At 44.6% G+C, this 12645-nt stretch overlaps 1 protein-coding gene across 2 annotated transcripts in view; it reads left to right on the top strand.

Annotated features, from left to right (window-relative positions):
* The window catches only part of SLC6A9 (solute carrier family 6 member 9), a 672432-nt gene that overhangs the window by 107428 nt on the left and 552359 nt on the right, over positions 1-12645 (top strand). Inside the window, exon 2 of one of the 2 annotated variants that reach the window (XM_078671719.1) lies at positions 9058-9206. The exons of the other annotated variant lie outside the window; for it this stretch is intronic. The gene's annotated coding sequence lies outside the window, so the exon portion shown is untranslated. The remainder of the gene's footprint in view (positions 1-9057; positions 9207-12645) is intronic. 2 annotated transcript variants of the gene reach the window in all.

Below are 12645 nucleotides of genomic sequence, written 5' to 3'. Positions count from 1 at the left end.
GAGTGAGGTCCAACTCCGCACAGAAAGGCCCATCGTGACACAGGTCTGCTCCCTATATTCCTGTATGTTTACCAATTAAAGGCAACCTTTGCTTTGATCGATGCATAATCAGCAGTCGGGGTGCAGTCTTTGTGCAGAGCATAGGAGGCGACCAATGACCTGGAAACATGGATGAGCCAGAGAGGGCTCCAGCTGAACAAGGCAGAGTCTGAAGGTACCTTCTTTGGCACTCGAGTTCGATCATTAAAAACAAGTGCGGGCAAAGCCAGTGGGTCTGCTGGTGGATGGCAGTCCTCTTGCTTTGGAAATGGTTGTTTTCTTATGTTTTTGCAAAACGTTGTGGTTGGAGAAACTGCGCGCACTAGTCAATCTAAAAAAATCGTCTAAAAGGAAAAAACTTGTTTGATCTCAAAGAGTACGCACTGCCTTTGTAATAACTGCCACTGAGGGGGACTACTTTGTGTGCGGATGTGCTCCGTGTGAAAGGGAAGAATGCTGAAAGGCACAGCCTAAATAGCCAATGACCGAAGTGGACTAACCTACTGCCTTATGGTGCATGCTTTTGAGGGAGAATGAAAAACGTGAATTACATAACAAGAAACCAGTGGATGAAGAGGGCTAGCGACTGAAAGCCCTTGTCATGTTTTCGATGCTCCCATTGGGACAATGTGGTATATAGCCCAGCCGCGGCCGGCAGTGGGGAGTACCTGCAGGGTGGTGACGTGGGAAGGGGGAGAGCCAGGGTGGGGGGTAGTAATGTATGGATTACGGAGTTTCCCAGGTAAGTAAACATTTAAATAATTAAAACGAATTCCGTTGAGTGCACTGCATCCCCAAATGCGATGCAGTGCGCGCAACGAAATTCGTTTTATTTATTTAAATGTTTACTTACCTGTAAAACTCCGTAATCCTACCCCCCACCCTGCCTCTCCCCCTCCCCACGTCACCGCCCTGCCGGTACTCCCACTGCCGGCCGCGGCTGATATAGCCTCAAGTTATCTGTCCATCCCCTCACCCTGCCAAAGCATCTTCATATATTCCCACCTAGCCCTTGATACACAGGTGTCCAAAGGTGCTATCATCTGCTTTGTACAGTTGAGAATCCTCAAAAGAATACTTCGTGCGCTGAAAGACAGCCAAATATCCCGGTGACGTACGCTCTGACCCAGTCCTGGTTAGAGTTTGTAAATTGAGTCTACTTGGCCTTCCCATTAAAGATCCTCCATCATTGTCAGATGGTGCAGAAGGCCCCTACCGGGCTTATCACTGTCTCTATAAATGGGAGCGCATGCATTTGCTACACCAAGGCCTTCATTGGATCCCCAGTCACAGCACAGTGTGTTTTAAAACATTGACAGCTAAAGCAACCAATCAAAAGACTTTTAAGCAACCAAATGTGAGGGGCGTATCCCAATTGCTCTTTGCATTCATCTGGCCAGACCTTTCTTTCAGCCTCTAGATCCAAAGCAGTAAGCTACCATGGCATGGGACTCTCCATTGGTGTGGCAACATTTTAGAATACTCTGCCTTTAATTCTACATGTTGAGACCAATTTATTGAGTTCTAGAAACCTATGAAAAGGTGCCTTTTTAATCAGTAATCCTCACAAAAACATGACTGGAAACCAGTCTGGATTGGAAACCAAGATCAGCCCAGGCAAAAATGTTGAAAACCGTCCCACGTTGCAAGAAGCTATGACTATTATGAGCTCAAAAGTTCACGGTGGGCCACCTACTTAAAATCTACCCCCCCCCACCAGCCTACAGCCCACTGGGATAACACGAGCATGACACAATGGCTAGCCAGGCCCTGCATGCCATGGTGTGCCATATGCGCGAGACTGCTTGCAAACCCTCGCATTCCTGGAATCAAGAAGGCCATCCACAAGTACCTGCTGCTTGGATGCCTCTTCATCATCAAACTTAAAAAGCCTTGAAAGCAGTTGTTATCTATTTCTTTAATCATATTTCTACATGTTTTGGACCACTGGTCATGCCTCCCGGGCCCTTTGGGGCTATGAACGAAGGAGGCAACAGCTAGTTGCAGTAGAACGACGAAGAAAGAATGCAATCCGCCATTTCATGGAGGCCCAGACAGTTTCTAAGAAGTGTTGCAGCTAGGTCAACCCTTCAGACCTGCATTGCGGAGCAAAGTTTGTGGACAAGTCAGTATCCGGGCATGCGGTTATAGGTGGAATGATGTAGATGATCCCCAAAGCAGAGCATCAACAAGTTCTGAAGAGAAAAAAAGTGAAGAAGCGGGTCAAGTGCGCTGAGGAGAAGCGGGTCAAGTGCGCTGAGGAGAAGCGGGTCGAGTGCGCTGAGGAGAAGCGGGTCGAGTGCGCTGAGGAGAAGCGGGTCGAGTGCGCTGAGGAGAAGCGGGTCGAGTGCGCTGAGGAGAAGTGGGTCGAGTGCGCTGAGGAGAAGCGGGTCGAGTGTGCTGAGGAGAAGCGGGTCGAGTGCGCTGAGGAGAAGCGGGTCGAGTGCGCTGAGGAGAAGCGGGTCGAGTGCGCTGAGGAGAAGCGGGTCGAGTGCGCTGAGGAGAAGCGGATCGAGTGCGCTGAGGAGAAGCAGGTCGAGTGCGCTGAGGAGAAGCAGGTCGAGTGCGCTGAGGAGAAGCAGGTCGAGTGCGCTGAGATCAGAGTCTTTCAGAAAGCGAAGAGCCCAACCGATAAGTGCAGAGGCGGTAAGATGGAGTGTAGAGGCCTGCATGCAGTGACAGATGCCGTTCTAAAAAGATGCCAACTGAGCCAGTTCTAGGCCCAGGATTGGGAAAGGTTACTTTGCCATCATATCAATTTAGCAATCTTTGATTTATTAGGAAGGTCATTGGGGCAACTCTCCTATCCCAGTCAGATACCAGTTAGACCACCAGAGATTATACCTTTAGCCCACTGGAGGAGGCAAGCAAATCCCCCCCCCCCGCACCCCCCACCCCCAGAGGCTAGTGGAGAGCTCCCTGGTCGAACGTGTGGGGGAGGTGCCATGAGGACCGCTTTAGGTGTTACAGCATCAGTGCTAATGGGATACGCCATTGAGGGGTTTCAGTGAACAACCATTTGTAGGGGGCACATGAGTTTTGCAATCCCAGTCATTCATGAAATAAAGAAATGTAAGAAAATAAGCCGTCAACAATTCTGGGAAGAAATGTGGCAGCATTGCATACTGCCGTGCCCTCGGGGCGGGGATGCAGAAAGGCTAGCAGCAGGGTTAATAGCTGGGGAGAGGATGTGGTCTAATGGCTAAAGCGGTGGACCTCGAAGCCGGGAAACCGGGTTCGAGACTCTGCAGGGACTCTGCAGGGACCCTCAACCTCCTGTGATTCTGGGCAAATCACTTGATTTCCCTGTGCCTAACAACAATGAATGTGTCTGTCTGTAATGCAACTGGTGCTCCTGTAAAGCGCTCCGATACCTTCGGGTCGAGTTTGCGATATAAAACTCCCCCGAAAATATTGTTCTACAAAGGTCCACAGTGAGACAGGATAGTGGCAGTTCATTCTAATGCATTAGCTGCACTACAGGCAGGAAAGTTCACATTTATCAAAAAGGAGCAACTGGTGTGACTGTCTGAGTACATCCCTAGAAGATCGCTCCGCTCAGAAGGACAACATCTGGTGACCATCCCTCGCACTAGACTGGCCAGAGTCGGTGGCCGTTCCTTCAGTTTTCTTGCTGCCAAGCTATGGAACAGTTTGCCTGAAACCATACGGGGGATTCAAGACCTTTTAGCCTTTAGAAAGGCCGTCAAAACCCATCTTTTCCAATAATTTGACTTCCATTTCTGTTACCTTCACTCTGCATTTTGTCTGCTCGCAGCGCCGGGACGCCCCTTGACTGGGGCAGCCGTGCGCTATATAAATCCACATAACATTAACATTAACATTAACAGTTAACTAAATTATACATCGCAGCGGAATGGTCAATTTTACTAAGGTGATCCCAAAATTAAATAGGTCGATTGAGCAGGCATAACCAACAAGTTGTTCCATAACAATGCTTTTTTTTTTTTTGAAGCACAGAAACAACTTTAACTAGCACGTCCCCTCCTAACCTCCTTGAGTAAAATAGTTTGTGTACACTTTGGTACTCCACAGAAAACAAACCTGCACGCAGGGCTTTAAGTGGGCCGGGTCTTACCAGTGCTGAGCACCGGCAGTTTTTTAAAGGGGGCCTCGAAACGGGTCTCTATCGGGCTCTGTTTTGTGCCCTGGCACAGGCGGACCATTTTTTCCCACACTACAGATACTTCAGGCACAGCATGCTCACACTGCTCACTTCTCATTAGTGGAGAAGTTACGGCATGACGTCATGCCAGGTGAGCGTTGTAGGCAAAGGGAAATTCTGTAAAGAGAGTCATATTCTTTCTGGATTCCCTTCTCTTTTTGAAACTCAGGAGCAGCAACATTGTCGTGGTGTCACCAGGGCTTTAGTGGAAGGTTTTTCACAAGCCACAGTTGCTGCTCCTTTATCTTTTGCAACTAACAACCATTGACAAAGCCAATAGTGCTGACTTGTTGTAGGTGCAAGGTTTCTTGTATCGTATATCTGGATGCAGAGACAGAAACCGCAAAATACAAGTCGGGCGGCACACTATGCTAAGCACAGATTTTTAGCTTAAGTGTTTTAAGGCACACCCTTAAAGACATTGACCACACCCCTTTGAGAGATCCCACAGTTTTTTCATCCCAGTTAACGCCCTGCCTGCATGTACACACCTCTTGTAATAAAATGGTGTGCAGCTTGGGGCTGGCCTCCCTCTCTGTCTTAGAACTGCTGCTCCGTTTCAGGTTTACCCTGTGTTCATCCTGTCGGACCCCTGCAAATAGAACATATCTACTATTTAAGTGCCTCATTAGGAGTCATTGTTAGGTTCTATATGGCAGACCTTGCAAAGAGATGCAAAATATTTGTGACTCTTCTCCGCCACCTGATAAAATAAGTGGTACTTTGAGAACAAACTGCATGCTATGTAACTCTGCAGATTGAAACAAAAGACCTGAATTACTAATAAACCATATTTTTTTCGTCCTGCTGCAGAAAAAGCCTTTACCACCGCTCATCAGTTGAGGTTTAAGTTCCCACCTCCCTCCAGATAACCTGGAAACACGAATCTAGGAGTGAAGGGAGACCATTGAACCTTTGGAAAGATTCGATGGGGGTTTGTTACATGACACATGTTAAGTTTATAGTATCCGTTTGAGCTAGGGGCATTGTATTTTAAATCTGTAAACCTGCAGTCACCGAAATAATTCTTGGTTCACTGGCTACGATTGGATAGAACGAGTCACTGTTGGGGGGCGGGGAGGGGTGAAGCAGGACAGTCAGCAAAGAAGGACCATGGGGCAAGCCAGAGAACGTATAGTTTGAGCTGAGAAAGTCTGGCCAAGGGGTGAAGCTCCAACGAGATAAATAACAACAAAACTTCTCCAAAATCAATTATTTGACATACGGCAATATATCCATGATATCATTACAAATGTCCAACAGACCAATGGTTTCCACTTTTTATTATTCAAAGGTATAAACGTGTACTGGATAGATCATATTTTTCGTTTTAAATGCATATTTATTCCCATTAATATATGTGTTTAAAAAGAAAAATATGATCTATCCAGTACACTTTTATACTTTTGAATAATAAAAACTGAAAACCATTGATCTTTTGAATAGTTGTAATGATATCATGACCATATTGCCGTATTTCAAATAATTGATTTTGGAGTAGTTTTGTTGTTATTTATCATGTTTTTCCCTGCTCTCTTCTCCATACTCATTTAACTCTATTAGGGACCCTATAGTTTTCTTTAGTGAAGCTCCAATGAGAGCAGAATCACGCGGCACGATCTGTCCTTGGCCCGAAGCACAGAGACCATATTTCATCCCTGCACTGATTGTGAGCCAATGGCTCCTGGCTAAATTAAAAAAAGTTGAATTTAGAATGCAGTGTCTCGTAGGTAAGGCCTTTCATGACCAAGTGTCCCCCCTACCATTTCACACTGAGGATGTCATAAGGGCCAACCCCTGACCTGATGTCAGCCAAATACAACTTTCAGTTCACAAGGTGAAGTACAAACATTTTGGGGCCTGAATGACAGTTCTTCATGGCTCCTTCCTCTGGAACACCCCTTCTCCAGCTTGTAGGATTTACAGAAAAACCCTAAAACATTCTTGCATCAACAGGCTTTTTGTTTCCTCCATAACATGGATCCACACATCTGACAGGCGGCCAACGAGCCACCTGTGCTTGCTTTTGTCACTCCGGTAGGTCTTCCGGGGTCCTTCGACACCTCACCTGCAACAAGAACTGGAAACAGGCTCAGGGCAGTGTCAGCGCTACATGGACACACCCAATGACAGAAGTCGGGGATGAGGTGTGGCCACAAGAGGGCATGTCAGGCTATGTCAGGATAACAGTAAAGAAATGGAATACTAAGGGTATTTTGTTGTGAAGTAGGTCAGCAATCAGAAAGCAGAAACTTTTTGCATTCTGACCTGCATCTGTGGCTTCTTGGTGGTTTTACACAAAGAGGGGTTGGTTCTATTTTTTTAGATAATTCATGAACAGCAACATCCATTAAATTGAGAAGGCAGGAAAATCTTCTACGTTCTACCCATTGTTCATATACATAGATCAGTGCATGGGTTGAGTCAGTGAATGATTGTCTGACACCAAGACATTCATTCTCACAAGCTTCTTCATTCAACTAGGAGGGAAGTCCATGAAGCAAGAATGTAGCTCTGACATGCCTATCTATCCATTCATAGTCCAAAGAGGCCTACCCTTAAGGGGCAGTGCAATGGGTAACCTGGCACCAGAGTGGTCAGTGTTCCTTCTGTCAGATGGCTCCATGTCACCAGTTTCCAGGATGGGGCATTCATTTATAGATTTTTTTTTTACATACAGGGAGTTGTTGTCTTGACTAATTTCACTTCAATCAGAAGGATACAATCATCTGATATAATTGATTTGTAATAGGAACGCCAATAACGTTCTTGAAAACTGTTGTACCAGTGGCATAGGGCAATGTGGCCTACCAAGTTGCACACCACTGATGAAGAACAGCGGGTGGCTACTGGCAGTCCTTAAGCCTTTCTTGAAAGATGAGTTGTATGGGGACCAGTGGAAGCCAGGACTGGAGACACGGGCACTTTCAGGCGGCTCATTCGGCGTCAAGTTGTAATTCTAAACTCTAGCACAAATGGTGCTTGTGCATGATTTTCTTATTTTACGTTTAGTGAAGTTTGTGTTCAGACCTATTGTTTGCTTGTCCCTCTGCATATCCCCGCAGGTATTACCTGGAGCAATTTGCAAGGGAAAGAGTGGTCAGAAACAGGAGACGTATGGTTTTAATGGGTGGTAAACGCAGAGCCGCACACAATTCTCTATTGTAACTTGAAAACCTCTGAACCGGGGTAGTATAACCCTACTGTGAAGTAGCAATATTCCTTCGTGTGGTTTTATCACCTGATAAGTATAGTCCACTTTAGGGACAGATCTTGGTATTGTTTATTGTTGTCTATTATATACAGCGCGCCATACCCTGCTGTGTAGTGAGAAATATTGTTTGGGTGGACAAGTCCACACCATAAGGGAGTGCACTAGTATCGGGGTGTTTTATTTGTTGTGATCCTATGTGGGGGGCCTTTTGGTGTTGTGCATTCTTGCGATGCTGTGTTGTGGCCCAGTGCCTGGCAGTGTGATGGAAGAGGTGCGAGAAACCGGCATGCAAAATCTAGCTCCAATTTCCTAGTAGTTACAATTTACTATGTAGGGCCTGTGCTATGTTTCATGGTTTCCATTATGCTAGATCAGGGATAGACACAGGGACCTACCTGGCTGGTCAATATTATAGGCATTCCAACCTAGCCAGAGGGACAGCAGGATGGGGTGTGCCCGGACCCCAAAAAGGGAGTTAATTAGTGAAGGCCCAGTTGTCCATATGGCAATCTGTGCGAGGCAGAGATGCTGTCCAATGAGTAAAAGCATGCCAAATTGGTAAAAAGTGGAGTTAATGACCAGAACTGTATCCATGCATCCTTTTAATGCAGGGATACTGCCTGCGGATGCTAAATGCATTGTGCCAAGCCCTAGTACATCAATGTACAAATGATCACAAGTAAAACAACTTTGAAATCAAGATGAGCCCAATAATACATAAGATGCTTTAATATTAGTGTCTTGTTCAGAGTCCATTCACATGATGCTAAATGCACCCCATGATTGAGAAAAGAAGTAGAAGGGAAATCAAAGTTGGCAACCTGAGCAGAAACTACACAATTTTTACAGGATTTCGCTTAGGCAGAAGGAAAGCAGCATTTCGGCAGGGGTTCGCGCTCCAAGCCCCTCTCATACTCCTGCAGGTCGGCAATCCCTACTGAGGTCATAGCCTGAGTAGCACCCCACACATGTAAGTGCGAGACGAAACGCTTGGTTGATGGATGCCCTGACAGCCCAGAAAAAGTAATTCCACCCCTCGTTGCACTTTGTCCTTAATCAACAAAGCGATCTCAGAACTTTTTCCTAGATCTCAGAGCCCCTAGGCCTTTCTATTTTATATAAGGAGTCAGACTCCTAACGACCTTCAATACCCTCAGAAATAACTTCCATTCATTAATGGTAGGGAAAGATATTTCAGGTCAAACAAAAGCTAAAATGGTAAAAGAAGACTTGCTATGTTTCCATTGTTTCAGCTAAGACATAGTAGTGCTTGTACTTTAGACCCCTTGCAAATAGTAGTTGGGAGTTTACTGGTAAAACACATTAAACAAGGAAAAAGGATAGATTTTGTTAGAACACAATCCGGTTTTAGATTGGCACCATTTTTCTCACCAAGGTCAATTTTGCATATTGATGTTACCTTTAGATATTGCAAATCCTTCAAAATGGCATACCTTTCTAAGCCACTAACATTATATAACAAACCAAAATAGACACTTCTGTTTCATTGAACTGGTGTTGTACGCTGTAGAAAGTGATGGAATTGTCATTGGGTCTTCAGCGCTGACAGCTCATAACAAACAGCTGCGCTATCTTCTGTTTGTATCTTGTCCCACAGATACTGTCCATCTAAGGCAGCAAGGCATGTTATGGGCGTGTCCCAGCCATGGTGAACATTGGCTCCCGCCTACCACTGAGGCGCCTTCCTCCCAGCAAGACGCACTCGTTAAACTGGATGGAGCGTGCCGGGTACTGACTGTGGGCCAGGTAGGTTGGCTCTTGCCCCGCGAACAGAGAATAGAAATCGAAAGCAATTGACATTTGTGTGTGGGTCACAGCTGCTCCACGCTACTTGGTTAACAAGTTACAGTTAAACACTTTATTCTCTGTATCCCTTTGTTTGGACCAAACTTTAAAATGATTATCTTAAATATAACAGATAGTATTTATTGAAGGTCATTTAATCTTTCTTCTAATAATGCACAAGAGCTTAAGACCATGTCTTGATCCAGTAGCAAATCCGACCCAATTTCAGCATCAGAATAGGTGTTCAATTGATTACAAAATGTATACAATTATTGACTTAAACATAGATAAATGGAATGATTGCAGATCTTCCTGAGCAATTTTATTTTCATTTTCAACTTCCTTCCTGATTTTTCTTTTTTTGTTCTTTCAATTTTCCTAAATTACATTGGATGAGTTAGAGATTTTCTGGAGTCAAAATTAAAGAAACATTCCTGATATATGAGCCATTCCCTCATCTTCTAGGTGAACGATTGTTCTTAGTACAATGTCATTGTTTCCTTTTCACTCAAGCTAAAATCACATTTTACAGTTGTTAACAATCGTATCTGTTATTGTACCTTTACATGTCCTCCATAATAGTATGAAACCTCCGATTTTTTGTCTTTTTTTGGGGTGGTGGGAGGGGTTTAATCCATTAGAATTAAAAAACGCCCAGAATAATCCTATTCTCAGAGTGTGGACAGATGCCTACATTTAAAGAAAGTTGAAACGTGGAAATAATTCTACTTAATGTATGGAAAGTGGTATTCGTTGTATTTAACATTGATTTTATAATTAGGGAACAGTTGTATGCCTGCATCAGAGTGCAAGAACACACCTTTCTGCTATGGATATCCTGGACCATTAGCACCAGCAAATAGCGTCTGCGTGCTGGTCCCAATTTATATCTGCATTCTCGATTAGGGATTATGGTTACACAATTATCGGAATCGGGTAGAACTTTCTAAATAAGGGCATTTATGGAGTCCCTCTACAATGTTAAAGTAAGGATTTTTTTTAATTATGCAAAGTAGGCAGCGTCCTTCTCTTACTATCATCCGTACCTGCGCTAGCAAACAAGGGGCGGCAGTATTGCTGCTGAGAAGCTATCCACGCTGTGTCCTGCTTTTAGCCCCTCACAACACACAAAGATTCCCAGCTGGGCTGACCCACCTTTGGCTCACCCACAGCCATAACAGCCTGAGCACTGTCTATCCCCTGCACTCTTCATGTTTCTGCGTTTCCATGCTGCTTTTTCTGGAACACCTTTTGGTTACTGACAAAGGGTACAACCTTCTCATCCACCCTTTCCAATTCCAGGATGTCCTACCCAGGGACATCCTGGATCAGAAGCTGGTCATCTGGAAGCAAGGTTGGACTTTCTTAGTACACTTTGCATAGTCATGTATAATTGAAAAACATAGACCTACTACCTGTGTACCGAAATGTTCAGGTTTTTGCCTGACTAGACAAGAAAAGTCAAAGATGCCCCCACTCCTAGCTAAGCCATCCTCACCTATCAGAAATGCAACTGTGTATTTCTGGAAATTCTGAGGGTGGCCCAGAACATGCCTTGGAGTGTGAATGTGTGCACCCAAATCACCCTTGGTGTGAACCTCGCTCATCTATTCTCACTCTTATCCAACGTCGCTGCAGGGTATCAACCTTCAGACGAGGCAGAGTTTTAGGAGGATTCATCTGTTGCATCTTCTGTGGATCTCCGCACATTCCTTTATGATCCATCAGGGCAGGTTAATGTCTGCAAACACACCTCTGGAATCTGGTCCATTACATGATCACCTTGGATGCATGGAAGACATGAACAGATTCTGACTTGTAGTGCCATTTTACAGTTCTACAGTTTTTACACCTGTACATGGCTGACATTGGTGGATCAGATTTTAAGTGAAACTGTATTTAGCATTCAGACTAGATGGCAGAGTGAATAGTGTTTAGAGTAGAGCTAAATCAGGGTGGGCAATGAACACAACAAACATTCAGGAAACAAATGTTTTGTGATCCACCCTTCCAAGCCTCCTGTTATATGATCTTGGCAGGAAAATATATCACAGGAAAATATACGGGTACTTTTTTAAATTAGGAACCTCTGGCAGCAAACACTGGAGGGACAACCATTTTGGATAGACAGTGATTTAAGGCTACTCCCTTTACTATTCCTGAAATGTGATGTTTCCTCAAAATGGAAGTCAAAGGTAGAAGAACTCTATGATTGACATCCGTCATATCTTCTCACACGGGCAATCACCTCTTGCATCCAGTGTTCTGCAACACATGCAGAACTGGTGTTTCAGGAGCATTCGTCATCTGGAACGACATTGTCTGTGGATCTCAGATTCTGACAAGACCTACATGGATATTTCACTGATTTTGCACCTGTATTTGGCTTGTTTTTTGTATCAAATGTTAAGTAAAACCATCTTAACATTCATACTAAAGATGGAGCAAATATAAACCTATTAATTTCATAGGGAGCTCCTCATATTTACCAATCGCATGTGAGTGGCTCAGGTAGTTTTTTTTTTTTTTTGCATGGCGGTACTACTAAATGTATGATGGCAAAACAGCACTACAAGAGTGAAACTGCGTCTGTCTTTGGGTTTTGATCTCTCTTGTACAGTACAATTAAATACTCCAAATGCCTAGCAGAAGGTCGTGCATCCGCACAAGGATGGAAACAATGCAGACATGTGATGTGCCAAGTGTGAACCACAGCCCCATCACACTTTCAAAGGTTTTTGCTTCATTTCGAGGATCTGGGGCGATGTGGCATGAAATCTAAGAGGGAACAGTGCACAATTTCAGCACTAGCCATGAAATGAAAAAAGGATGGTCCCTATCCGAATACCACTCTACACCTGTAAGCTTTCCATACATTTGATTTGATTTATTCTTTCTAAAGCGCGCGATTGCCCATGGGCGTCTTGGCGCTGTGTTCGATGTGAAAGAAAATCTGACCATGCTTGCTTTATCTAGGCGTTAAAGAGCCACGTTTTTAAGGCTGTCCGGAAGTGCATCAGCGAGGGGCTACATTATATCGTGATGGATAAAAGATTCCAATCCTTGGCATGACAACATGTAACATCATATGGGCGGTGCTACCCCAAGAACATACGATTCCCATTTTGCCAGTCTAGGAACTGCATATGTAGTAGCCTCCCATTCCTTAAGTGGACATAAGCACAATAACAGAAAAGGTAGAAAAGTTACGCTATCGGGTGGAGGGTGCAGATGGGCCGGTGAAGCACAAGTGGGCTGCATATTGATGGGATGTGATCTACAGACCCCATCTAGAACTTCCATCAGCACACACATTTGTGTGCCGGTAAAACCACGTTGACCAAACCTACTAATCCTACACAGACTGGCGAGAATGAGAGCAGGATGACTCCTGAATTCC

The sequence above is a fragment of the Lissotriton helveticus genome, chromosome 1_2 (genome assembly GCF_964261635.1).
Source record: "Lissotriton helveticus chromosome 1_2, aLisHel1.1, whole genome shotgun sequence".
Classification (NCBI taxonomy): domain Eukaryota; kingdom Metazoa; phylum Chordata; class Amphibia; order Caudata; family Salamandridae; genus Lissotriton; species Lissotriton helveticus.
This window is presented reverse-complemented; position numbering and strand designations above follow the sequence as displayed.